Source organism: Ursus maritimus, unplaced genomic scaffold, assembly GCF_017311325.1.
Source record: "Ursus maritimus isolate PB19 unplaced genomic scaffold, ASM1731132v1 scaffold_4, whole genome shotgun sequence".
Classification (NCBI taxonomy): domain Eukaryota; kingdom Metazoa; phylum Chordata; class Mammalia; order Carnivora; family Ursidae; genus Ursus; species Ursus maritimus.
The window spans coordinates 72,293,189-72,306,813 of record NW_024426552.1 but is presented as its reverse complement, the minus strand read 5'-3'; the positions used below and the strand labels follow the sequence as shown (position 1 = coordinate 72,306,813).

General features: G+C 41.5%; 1 non-coding gene across 1 annotated transcript; it reads left to right on the top strand.

Annotated features, from left to right (window-relative positions):
* The first annotated feature begins 807 nt into the window (after positions 1–807).
* On the top strand, positions 808–880 carry TRNAN-GUU. Its single transcript has one exon. It is a non-coding gene; the product is annotated as a tRNA-Asn (tRNA).
* Positions 881–13,625: the final 12,745 nt, after the last annotated feature.

Sequence of the window (13,625 nt, the reverse complement as noted above, 5' to 3'; positions counted from 1 at the left end):
TTCAGCCACAAAAAGGAATGAGGTATTGATCCATGCTACAACATGAGCAAACATTGAAATGTTACACTAAAGGAAAGAGGCCATTCATAAAAAAAAAAAAAAGATATTTATGATTCCTTTAATATGACATGCCCAGAATAGACAAATCTATAGACACTGAAAGATTTGTGGTTTCCAGTTCTACAAATGTGATTCTACAAATCAAATCAATAATAGAAAAACAATCTAAATTTTAAAATATGCAAAATATTTGAATAGTCACTTCAAAAACAAAAATATACACATGGCCAATAAGCACATGAGAAGGATTTCAACATCATTAGTCGTCAGAGAAATGCAAATTAAAATAATGATGAGATGGTACTCCATTTTTAAAAGGCTGAAAACACTATATATTGATGTTTGGTGAGGATGTGAACTCTCATACATTGGGAATATAGTATGTTGCAAATGACTGGAACACAATACTTCTAAAAATCACTCACAATAGCATTCAAATATTTAGAAAGCTGTTCAGCAGTTTGTTATAAAGTTAAGCATACACTTACACTATGACCTGACAATTCCGCTCCTAGGTTTTTACACAAGTGAAAACATAGCACAGAAGTATTTGTATATGAGAGTTTCTATCAGCTCTATTCCAAATAATCAAAAACTGGAATTAATTGAAATGTCTAACAAAATAAAAATGGGTAAATAAAATTATGGTATATGTATACAATAGAAGAGTACCCAAAAATTTAAAGAGAATAAATTACTGATACCTAATAACATGATGAATCTCAAAAATATTAGGTGGGGATGGGTGCCTGGCTGGCTCAGTAGGTAAAGCATGTGACTGTTAATCTCAGGGTTGTGGGTTCGAGCCCCTTGTTGGGTGTAGAGATTGCTTGAAAATAAAGTCTTTAAAAAAACACTATGTTGAGCAAAAGAAGTCAGATACAAAATTGTATATCTGTATGATTTCGCTTACATGAAATTCAAAATCAGACCAAACTAATCTATGATTGAAAAAAAAAATGGAAGATTGGTTATATATGGAGGTGTGAGGGTAACTGACCAGAAGCGGGCATGAAAAAGTTTCCTCGAGTGATGGAAATGTTATATGTCTTGATTGATATGCTGGCTACATAGGTTCCATTTCTCAAATGCCAGTGAATTATTGAAAGTTATTATTCATGATGGGGCAGCTGGGTGGCTCAGTCAGTCAGGTGACCGACTCTTGGTTTCAGCTTCGGTCATGTTCTCTGGGTTGTGAGATCAAGCCCCATGTCAGGTTCCACACTGAGCATGGAGCCTGTTTCTTTCCTTCTCCCTTTGCCCCTCCCCCTCCTAAAAAAAAGGTTATTCTTCATTATATTAATATAACATATATAATGTACATTATATATTATATTAATATATTATATAATATAATATATTAATGGATGTATTTAAGATATATGTGTTTCCCACACTTTAAATTTTACCTTAATTAAACAATAATAAACAACGAATGTATGCATTTTTACTTCATAAAGTCTACCAGGACAATGAACTAGAATTGTACTGGACATGGCTCTTATTAATAGACAAACAAAATTTAGGTAGTGCATCTTGTCACCATGGGATAAATAATTGGCTTTCAATTATATATAACTTTCAATAAAACATATTGCTATCAGCAAATAGGTGTACCATTCATTATGTCAAATAGTATACAAATTTGGGGAAAAAAGATATATTTTGCGTGATATCAATACTACTTCTAAGAGGCTTACTATGTTCTAGCCACTAACCTTTTCTTGCAAACAACTGTCTCTTTTGTTCACTCGATTCTTGTTTTAAACAGCCTCCATCAAACACTCACACAGAGCTCCCACGCGGAAACCCATGCTGTGTAGCTGACATATTCATGGACATGGTGTTCTCCACAGGAGGAAGTTTATGCTAAAGGACCAGGGTGATGAGGACACTCCAAGTCCTGTCCCAGAAACACTTCAAGGAGCTTGAGAAATAAAGATCCATGCCGGACATATCAGTGGTCTTTGCATGCCGTGTGTACCTGGGTTGGACTTGTTGATGTGATCCCAGGAGTTTTAGAATTGGGACCTGTGGTTGATGTTGAAAGTAAAGAGATTTCAGTTCAAAATAACAAAGTTAGATCTTTCCCAAATTCGTGGACTATGTCAAGAGATGGCATAAACTGAAAATGATGACACAGACGTTATTCAATCATCTGATGAAGGATGACACAACCCAAACTTTAAGGTCACTCCCATCTCATGATTATATGATTTTAGAATTTGAAGCTTCACCACGCTCTTTACACACTGCCCCCGAGCTCACAACCCACACATTCAGCACTCGATCACACAATTATGACTTTGTTCATGCAATCCCATCTTCCCCCCAGCTTGCGTCCAGTTACAGTCAGTGGTTTGATTTTAGAGACTACGAAGTGCTGGGTTATTTTCAATTTTTATTACTTTCTAAAAAGGAAAAATCAAGAAAACCCAAAGAGGAAGAATGATAATGTTCGAGGATGGCATCTTGAATAGGACTTGGCAAGTTCAAATGTGTGAATACGATAACATCCAGAGGACCTGGGTGGTGCCTTATTAGCATGAATATGTCATTAGTGTCTTGAAACAAAGAGAGAAGCTACATAATTGTTCGATATTTAACTCTGTTATTATCAATAGATAAATTTAGTGGCAGGTAGAATACTTCCACAGTAAAAGCATGGACTTTGGAGCCAGCCCATGTGGTTTGGAATTCTAACCTTTCTATGCTCAGTTTTCTTATCTGAGAAAATAAGGATGATAAGAGTATGTATATCATAGGGTTGTTATAAGGATTAAATGAACTAATTCATCTCAAGCCTAAGAACCGTGTATAACAAGATACGTGTGTTTGGTTATCATTATTAACAGATGATTACCACTTAGTGTGCCTGCCTTTTTCAAAGGTCAAATTTTCTGTATATGGCAGGGGAAAATGTCAGTTAGTTTAACAAGAAGAAAAGTTTTCTTAAGAAGACAACTTTTGTTTTTATTAGGATTAGACTTCCAAAGGCAACTGAGGATAGGGTCCTAAAGGAGTGAAGAGACATGACAAGAAAAGAATAGTGTCTGTCTTAGCCCAGACTGCTATAAACAAAATACCACAGACTGGGTAGCTTATAGAAAACAGGAAATTACTTCTCAGAGTTCTCTGGAGATTAGGAAGTCCAAGTTCAGGTGCCACCATGGCTGGGTTCTGGGGAAGACCCACTTCTTGGTCACAGCTGGTGCCTTCTCACTGTGTCCGCACATGGCGGAAGGGGTGAGGGAGCTCTCTGGGCTCTCTTTTATAAGTGCACTAATACCATTTCTGAGGGCTCCACCCTCAGGACATAATCATCTCCCAAAGGCCCCATTTCCTATTACCATCACTAGGTTTTCAACACAAACTGGGGGGGAGGGGGGCACAAATATTCAAACTACAGCAGAGTCCCAACATTATGTAGTGTTTAACTAAATCCTGAAGAGAAGGGAGGCCAATGAGAAATTCCTTGTGGTAAGTTGGTGAAAGTAATCTGTGAATAGAAACCTCGCCCATTCCTCCAAATCCTCAACAAAATTTGGCTGCATTCTCAGTCTCATGTCAGTGCTACTTGAGTAAAGTGAAGGAATGAGGTAGTGGCCAATGAGTAGCAAGAATGGGTAAAAAAAAAAAGGGGGGGGAGCACCTTGGTGGTCCAGTCAGTTAAGTGTCCAACTCTTGATTTTGGCTCAGGTCATGATCTCAGGGTGTTGGGATCAAGCCCAGAGTCAGGCTCCATGCTGGGAGTGGAGCCTGCTTAGGATTCTCTCTCTCCCTTTCCCTCTGCCCCTCTCCGCCACTTGTGCGTGCTCTCTCTCTCTCTAAAGAAATAAAATAAAATAAAATAAAGTAAAATAAAATAAAATAAAATAAAATAAAATAAAGTAAAATAAATACATCTAACATATTTAATATTCCTGGTGACACCTGGCACCATCTTCTGTGTAGGCGTGATCATACGTAGCTTTGAATTAACTCCAAATACATGAAAAAATGAAAGGACTATTATGTGCAGTAAGGTGTATCAGATGGATAGGATTTCTCTTAAGGAATGCTTGGGGAAGACACAATCTCTAGGACAGCTTAATGTCCCTTGAATTTAGAAGATGCTTAATAATTATTTATAGGATGGATAATTGTGTATACCATAAAAATCGGTACCTGTGGGTAAAAAAAATCAGGACCATGGGATCAAGTCTGAAAACTAGCCCTTGTTCAGTCTTTTTGGAACACCAGGAAACTCAGTCTGCTCTTCTTTTCTCAGGGAATGTGTTTTTTTCAGCACGAGTCTGCTTTGTGCCTCAGGGCCCCAAAATTCTGAGCAAACCTTTCTAACAGAAGTTGGAGCAGCAAGTGGTTTGTGGTCCATGAGACAAGATGCTATTGGAATGGAATCATTGTTTTACCTACTGCAACAAACTTAGAATTCCTTGGCCCTTGGGGCCTCCAGACCATCTCCACACTTAGAACAATCTAAGCACAACAGAAGGCCGTGACCATAGTTCAACTTGAGGCCTGGGCAGCATGAATACAGTGCTGAGCGTGGCATTCCACATGCCACTGGGCTTGGGATTTTTAAAAAAGATTTTATTTGCTTATTTGCGAGTGAGAGAGAGAAAGCAAGAGTGAGCATGAGCAAGGAGGGTGGTGGGTAGAGGGAGAGAGAGAAGAAGACGCCCCACTGAGCAGGGAGCCCGACGTGGGGCTCAATCCCAGGACCCTGGGATTGTGACCTGAGCCGAAGACAGAAACTTAACCGACTGAGCCACCCAGGTGCCCTGGAATTTTTAAAAAATATTTTCTGTGTTTTGATGTTCAGAAGCAACACCCCAAAATTGAAACCAGGCATTAAAGAAGGATGTATTTATGGCACAGAGGTCACTTAAGAGCGTGAACTCTTGAGACAGAATGCATTGGTTCTAACCTAGTTTCCTCTTCTTACCTGCTGTGGGACTTCCCCACACCTTTGTTTCCTCTATATAAAACGGAAATGCTGACAATAGTATTGATCTCAAATGTTTTGTATTAAGTAAGGTTTTCCATATAAAGCATTTTGAACATCGCTTATCACATAGTAGATACTCAATAAATGTGAATCACTATTTAGTCACTGTAAGTACAGCAAGTATTGAATTTTTCTGCACATTTTTTTTAAAATGGCAGTATGGCCTTAGGCATTTTTTGGTCATGTAACATGAGTTCCCAGAAGTGAACTGAATGTACCTTCAAAAGCTTAGTGCTGCTTTGCCTATATAACCAAAAATATTCTCAAATAACTAAACGTAAAAGTGCTACGTGGATTCAAAGACGCAAACACAAATCAAAGACAGTCTTGTATTCAAGGCATTCCCATTCCAGTAGGAAGGGCTAGTAATAGCAAATATTAAGTGGACATTAACTAAATACTATGCACTTGGATGTGGAGTAGCTCATTTAACCTTTCTCACAAACACATGACGGAGGCACCAGGATCGTCGTCACTACACAGATGAGGAAACTGAAATGCCTGTGCTTAAGTAACCTGCCCCAGGGTATCCGGTTACGAATGAAGCTGATGGTGCTGGGACTTCAAATGCCAGCAATCTGTCTCCAGATCTTACTCTTGTTCACCATCCTGTAGTGTTTGTATAGTCCTGCAGGAACGGGAATCTAGAGCAGTGTGCAAGATGAAAGCAAGAGGGGAGATAATGGAGATAGGGAGAATGGGAATTGAAATGGTCCAGACAAGAGTTAGCAAGGACCAGAAATACACAAGAGCCATGAGGCTGGAGATTACCAAAGCAATGAAAGAGATACTGGGGAAAAGGAGTTAGCAGGACGCGGCAGCGAAGCCAGAATACAGGAACACTTAACTTCATGTGCAGGAAATGTTGGCATTCCAACAACAGTACTTGGTGGACTCCTCCAGGGCAGGATAAGTACTTCCATCTCTCTAAAGTCCGCAACACTGTCCACTGTCTCTCTGACCAGCCTGAATCTTTTCATCTCTAGATTTATCTGCCATAATTTTTCAAATGATATGTCCAAGCCTAGTCTCCTAGCATCTTTCACATAAGAACATAAAAAGACACTAAATATTTCAAAATTGTATTCTCCATCTTCCTTGTAAAAAGGAAGGTAAAATCACTGTTTAAAAAAAATCTCTGAAACTTTATAATTAGAAAAATCATAGCTAAAACAATGGACCATGAAAACCACGAATACTGACAATTACCAGAAAGACCACAAGATGGCAGCAAAGTATAGTTTAAAAGCAGCTTGATCAGAAGTCAGAAGATGCCTTGTATTAAATACTTTCAGATTTCATATATTTTGTATTCTGTACATATTAATCAACAGCTATACTATTAGTGACATCACCCCCACATAGCACCTCACAGTTTACAAAACTACCACAAATTCTTTCTCTCATCTGACCCTCCCTGCCACCCGGTGAAGTCCATAAGCCAAGGATCATGACTTTTGTTGAGAGAAAGGAGCAGTTTTACCCCAAGTATCAGAAGTCTCTCAGAAGCTCAAAATTTTGTTGTTTCCATGAACACGTGCTGCAGGGGAAAAGACATGAATGGGGATACTGTAGTTTCAACTTCAATGGGGAAAAAACCTAAGATTTTTTTTAAATATAACTGAGGCTGTTTTAAGGGATTGAGGGCTGAAAGAAATGCCTCACCATAACTGGAGGGCAAAGAGGAAAAAAGAAGGAAAAAGAAAGGACTTTCATTTTTTAATAAGAAAGACTAAAACGTTTGTGAAAGACTATCATAGAAAGCATAACTGGAAAGAAATATGCTCGGGGCAGGGGGGATAGAAACATAAGTTATTCTGCAAGTGATACTTGAATTAGTTTCCTAGGGCTGTTGTAACAACCTTGAAACAACCGTTCAAGTCCAGAGGCTAAGAGCGCCAAGCCTAGGTGTCCCCAGGGCTGTGTTCCCTACAGAGCACTAGGGGAGACTCTCCCTTGCCTCTTCAGCCTCTGATGCATCCAGAGGTCCATTCTCTGCATCCATCTTTCTGTGGTATTCTCCTCTCTGTGTCTCTTATAAGGACACTTGTCGTTGGATTAAAGGCCCACCCAGATAATCTCATCAGGGTGGTATGTCAAGAATTACAACTGTAAAGATTCTTTTTTCAAATCAAGTCACATTTGCTGGCACTGAGGGTTAAGATTAGACATACATTTTGGGGGCCACCATTTAATCCACGACGATGATCTCATGACTTTATCTCCACTCACTTGTGCATGAGCTCACACATACACATATTATGGACTCGCTGGCCCTTCCACATTTAGTTGTTACAGAGCAACAATATCTTATTTCTGCCCCACAGTCTGCCACTGTCATGCCGGGCCACCTGTGTCCTTCCTTGGGTTTGGTCTCCTCGTCTGTAAAGTAAGAAAACTGGACCGGCCGATGGTCATCAAGTCAAAAGCATGCTGAGTGTGAAAAGAAATAGAGAACCGAGGGGCTTCAGGAAAATGAGAGCATTTTTACCTTATTCCAGTCACTTGGGGAGTGCATTAATTTACTTTCACATTTTATTAAATATCTACTTTGTGGAAGACACTGTTTTAGGATCTGAGGACTGTAGAGATGAACAAGACAGAGTCTTTTTCTGAGAAGGCCCACAAGCCAGTAAGAGGGACAGACAGAATGAGATCAGTGGAGTGTGGAAGTGCTAAGGAGAGGTCTTCTGCAGGGAAGCCCAAGGGCCCGCCTCTGGGCTGTGGGTAGAGCAGGCTTGAGGAAAGCCTCCACAGAGGTCACAATTAAGTCGGGTTGAGGGTTGGGTCAATTTCATCCGATGAGCAGCATTGTGGCAAACAGTGCGTGCAGAGTAATCAGAGTGTCTAAAAGATGCCCAGATGTGAAACACCAAGTGGACAGGTGCCTTTGGGATAAAGTCTGATGATTTAAAAAGAAGAAGAAGGGGCGCCTGGGTGGCACAGCGGTTAGGCGTCTGCCTTCGGCTCAGGGCGTGATCCCGGCGTTATGGGATCGAGCCCCACATCAGGCTCCTGCGCTGGGAGCCTGCTTCTTCCTCTCCCACTCCCCCTGCTTGTGTTCCCTCTCTCGCTGGCTGTCTCTATCTCTGTTGAATAAATAAATAAAATCTTTTTAAAAAAAATAAAAAATAAAAAGAAGAAGAAGAAGAAGGAGGAGGAGGAGGAGGAGGAGGAGGAGGAGGAGGAGGAGGAGGAGGAGGAGGAGGAGGAGGAGGAGGAGGAGGAGGAGGAGGAGGAGGAGGAGGAGGAGGAGGAGGAGGAGGAGGAGGAGGAGGAGGAGGAGGAGGAGGAGGAGGAGGAGGAGGAGGAGGAGGAGGAGGAGGAGGAGGAGGAGGAGGAGGAGGAGGAGGAGGAGGAGGAGGAGGAGGAGGAGGAGGAGGAGGAGGAGGAGGAGGAGGAGGAGGAGGAGGAGGAGGAGGAGGAGGAGGAGGAGGAGGAGGAGGAGGAGGAGGAGGAGGAGGAGGGAAAAAAGGGTCTTGTCTGGAAAGCTGGAAAGGCACCCATGGTTACTGCTCCCATCACCCGCACACTTGCTTTGTGCCAAGCACCCCAACAGGTGCCATCATACGCTATGCAATTCTCATAGCCATACCTAAGGCGTCAGTTTAGGCAGAGCTGCACTGAGGTGACAACTCCCAGATCTCAGTTGCTTCATCCCAGTGAATGTTTGTTTCTCATCCACACATAGTCTGTTGGGATCTGGGTCATTCCCCAGGGCAGCGGCTCTATCTGTGTTGGCTTGGCTTGCAGTCCTTACTCGTTATAGCATCTTCCTATCAGCACGTGTTTTCGCATTCATCGGAGGAAGAAGTGGACAGGAGAGACCAGTGCCAGTAACCGGATGTCTCCACACAGAAGTGACACAGACCATTTCTGCTTACATTTCTCTATCAGAGCAGGTCACTCGGGCACACCTAACTTCAAGGGAGAGAGAAGGGTAATGCCCGGAAATAGAAGAGAAGCAGGTGTTGGGGAACAGAAGTAGGGCTTACCAAGACACAAAAAAGACACTCAACAGCACACAGTTGGTAGATGGCAGAGTCAGGATTTGAACTCAGCTCTGTCTGATTCTAGACCCCACACTTCTCTGTACTGAGAGAGGCATAGGCCATGCAAATGAGTTTGGACTTTATCCCACAGGTAATGTAACAGGAAGTTACTGGAAGATTATAAAAGGTAATCTATGAATCCTATTTGTAACTTAGAAAGATGTGTGTGGAAACAGTGACTGGGGAGGGACAAGACTGAGGGTGTGAGGCCAACAGAACTTCCATGACTGTTTTCAGAACGGAAATGATAAGGCCCTGAACTGAGCAGTGCCCAGCCGAGGACTGCAAAGCTATCTAAAGGCAACTAGGAATCAGAGTACATACATTTTAAGAAATAAGGGATATAAAGCATGATTAAAAAAAAAAAAGTTAAGGGGGACAGAATATGAGGGTCCTGGCTTAGGCAACAAGAGGACAGAGGTGCCATTTACCAAGACAGGGATATAAGAGAAGCATCACATTGATGGTGTTTGCTTTTGTTTTCAATGGGGAGAGGTACATGGGTGGCTCAAAGTTGAACGTGATGAATTTGGGTTGCCTGTGGAAATTCAAGTAGAGAGCTCCAGCAGATATTTAGACCTGAGTATCTTCAATTTATCAAAAAAGGTTTTAGTTACAGATAAAATATTTGGGGGAAAATGCAGAAGTGATAGTCCAAATCATACGATTGATGAAATTGCCAGGAAGAGAGAGAGAGAGAGAGGGAGAGAAAAGAGTGAAGGGTGGAGCGACCTCTCTGGAATACAGGCGTTTCAAATGTCTCTGAAGGTAGGGACTTCATTATGGTCACCTCTGATCTCGCCACCTGATTCAAGACTGAATCCAGAAGATTTTCCCAAGTATGGTTGGCCAAGCACAGGAAACGAAAATGCCAGAGTGTACACTCGCTGGAAATAAGATTAAGATCCACTGTATCCATAGGACCGTATTGTCTACACCCAGGAGGAAGCAGGTCCCTAAACTTCACAATCCTAGAAATCAAGGCACAGGCATATAGCATTTTTATCTTTTTATAAAATATTTTATTGGTTTTGGCTTCTTGCCAAAAGAATATATGTTTATTTTAAGTATCCTAGCATATCCCTTCTTAGTAACTATTCTCTGCTGGAAGCTCACATTTTGGCTTGCATCGAAGAAGGTTAGGAAAGCAAATAACTAGGAAGGCAACTGACGTAGCAAGAGAAAGGGGAGGGGGGAACGGATGGGAAGTTCTATTCATTTAGGGTTCCATGATTCCATTAACCTTCTGATGCTTCGGAGCCTCTCCACACCTTCCAAATTAGTCTCCACTTTCATTTCTACCATTGAAAAAAATAGAATGTTACTTATTAACCACACATAAACATCTTCCATTAAACTGCTCTGAGGCTATTACAGTTGTTAACACAATTAATGGCCTGTCAATGTCAAATGTGAAATCTTTTTCTGCTGGAGAGGCAACAATGACTTCGTGAAACTGTTCTCTGTGCTCTAGCAGAAAGGGAGGCAATTCTGGAAAGTCACTCATTCTGCAAACATCGCGGCCTGTGAAATCTGCCCAAAAAAGAGCTGATCATATGCCTGTTATCCCAAAATAGCACCTTCCTCCATTATGCCGAGGTTCAGCGCAAAACTGACTCATGCAGCTCCGGGACCGCTGCCAGAGCAGAGCGGCCAGCGGCCGCCGGGCTGCAGCAACAGGCAGGCGGGAGACCTGGCGGGACGGTGCAGGGGTCCCTGGCCAAGAAGGCCGGAGCTTCCCGTATCTTCCTCAGCAAAGGAGAGACAGCTTAATAGGGTTCTTGGGGCCTTATTAAAAGAAATCTGTCACATTCAGATTCTGCCTCTGACTCTGCTCCCTGTTCGCCGTTGCTCCCCCTGGACCGTCATTTAGCTTCTGCACGTGCCTGCTCTTGTTCTTCCAACCCAGCAACACACTTAGCTTCTGGGTCCACATCCAGCGCCAGATCCGCCGCTTTCCTGCACAGCAGACGCAGAGGTCTTCCCTGAGCGTCTCCAGACTCGACTCACCTTCCCTCTGCCGAGCCCTCTCGCGGGACCCAGTGGCCCTTTATATTGTGTTGTAATCGACTAGTCTCAGCAGTCCTCCTCAGACATCTCTGAGTTACCCACAGTGCCTGGTATGTGCTGGACAATTTACAAGAATAGTGAGGATAAGTTAGGAAAGGGTTCATCAGGAACCCACCTCCCTCCGCGGCCCCATAGTAATCCAGATCCCGGATGGAAGTTGTTAATAAACACTTCTATTTCCCTTCCTCGTTGATTTTCCTTTCTTCTTGAAAGCGATTTTTTTTAATTGCATATAATGAGCTCTTTTCCTGCTTCCATCCCTCCAGATCATAAAACCGACAACCTACTCTAAATAATTCTTGGTTCTCAACACTTTAGATTTTCTTCCCTGAGTGCCCAGTTGATCTTTCGGAGGCCCATTTGAGAAACTTTTGCACCAGGGGGTAAATCCACCATGATCAAACAGAGAGGCGAGTTCTATCTTTCTTTGTTTAATGATGCTGGTGAGGTTGCAGGGGATTTAGGAGAGAACAATGAAAGGACCCACCCTTTTGATGGAAGGACATTCTAAAGGAAAACGTGCCACGTAAAAGCACTAACTTTGATAATGACTAACAGAACCCAAAGGAATGCAAAGTTGGCATGTGTGGCATTTAACTCCCTTATTTAAATTTGAGGATTCTTTGCTGAAATCACACACCAAAAAACACAACTCATTGGGTCAAAATACATGGTTACACAATACTACAAAATAGCCTCTTATAATTGTTTTAGAAATTTTCTATAAGACTACCTTAATAAAAGCTATAAAAGCACACTGTGGCTCATCCCAATAATTCACACCAACAATTCCATTTTTTTATGTAAAATTTAAAACACAAGGGGACTCACTGACACCACAAGGCCGCTTCAGAGAACATTTTGAAAGCCTGTGGAGAAAAAATGCAGACCCTTTCTTTCATGGTCATCCTTCTAGTTTTATTACTTTACATATAATAGATACTTAATAAATATTAGAAGGAGGAAGAGAGAGAGAGAAGAAAGGATGATAATGTATAGCTCTAAGAACAAAAAAATCACATTTAGAAAAGGTGTTTCTGGTGGCACCTGGGTGGCTCAGTCATTAAGCGTCTGCCTTCGGCTCAGGGCATGATCCCAGAGTCCTGGGATCGAGCCCCATATCGGGCTCCTCCACTGAGAGCCTGCTTCTTCCTCTCCCACTCCCCCTGCTTGTGTTCCCTCTCTCACTGGATGTCTCTCTCTCTGTCAAATAAATAAATAAAATCTTTAAAAAAAATTTAAAAAAAAGAAAAAAGAAAAAAGAAAAGAAAAGGTGTTTCTGGTACTTAGACCAGCCACGGTCTGAAGTAATAAAGGTGTAATACTAAAGTGTTCCATTCTACATTCAGTGGTCAGATGTAGGAAGGTAATTTTGGGAAGATGCATCCTTCTCTTCGAATAGGGGTTCTCGTTTTCAATGCTTATGGAACATACCCTTGGATTGGCCTTAAACAGAATTTCGGGAAATGAGCCTTATGTAGTTTAAAAGGAAAAAAAGCATAATCAATATACTTGTTATAGTTAATTTTATGAGTCAACCACCGGGTGCCCAGATATTTGGTCAAATTATTCTGGGTATTTCTGTAAGGGTATTTTTGGGTGAGGTTGACATTTAAATCAATAGGCCGAATGAAGCCATTCGTGGGTGGGCCTCATCTAATCAGTTGAAGACCTGAATAGAAGAAAAGTTTCCCCTTCCCCTAAGTAAGAGATAATTCTGGCCCTCAAACTGAAACATCAGCTCTTTCTTGTGCTACAGCAGCTTCTAGACTTTGTACTTGAAACAAGACATTGGCTCTGAGGATTTTGGACTTGCCCATTCTCTTATAATAGCATGAGACAATTCCTTCTAAATAGTCTATTTATGTATAAATAAAGTTTATGTATTTACAAATATTTATTATAGGCACATCATACGTGAAATAATATATGTTATATATTACAAGTTACATTTATTCTATTGATTCTGTTTCTCTGGAGAACCCTGATTAATACAACACCTATTACTATTTATTTTTAAAGATTTTATTTATTTATTTCACAGTGGCAGAGAGAGTGAGAGAAAGCACAAGCAGGGGGAACAGCAGAGGGAGAGAGAGAGAAGCAGGCTCCACATCCATGAGGGAGTCTGACACAGAGCTCAATCCCAGGACCCCGGGAGCATGACCTGAGCCAAAGGCAGATTCTTAACTGACTGAGCCACCCAGGCACCTCTACAACACCTATTATTTTTATTATATCTACTAGATAAAATAAAAGTCAGCAAAATATACAAAATATATAAAATAAACAGGGCAAAAAGACATTTTAAAGGATCTGAGTTTAAAAAGATAAGCACTGCTGGTATATCAGCAACACTTACTCAGTAAATGTCACTTAGTCCTCATTTGAGTTAGAAGCAAAACTGCAATGACAGGTTTAACCCACTTCTT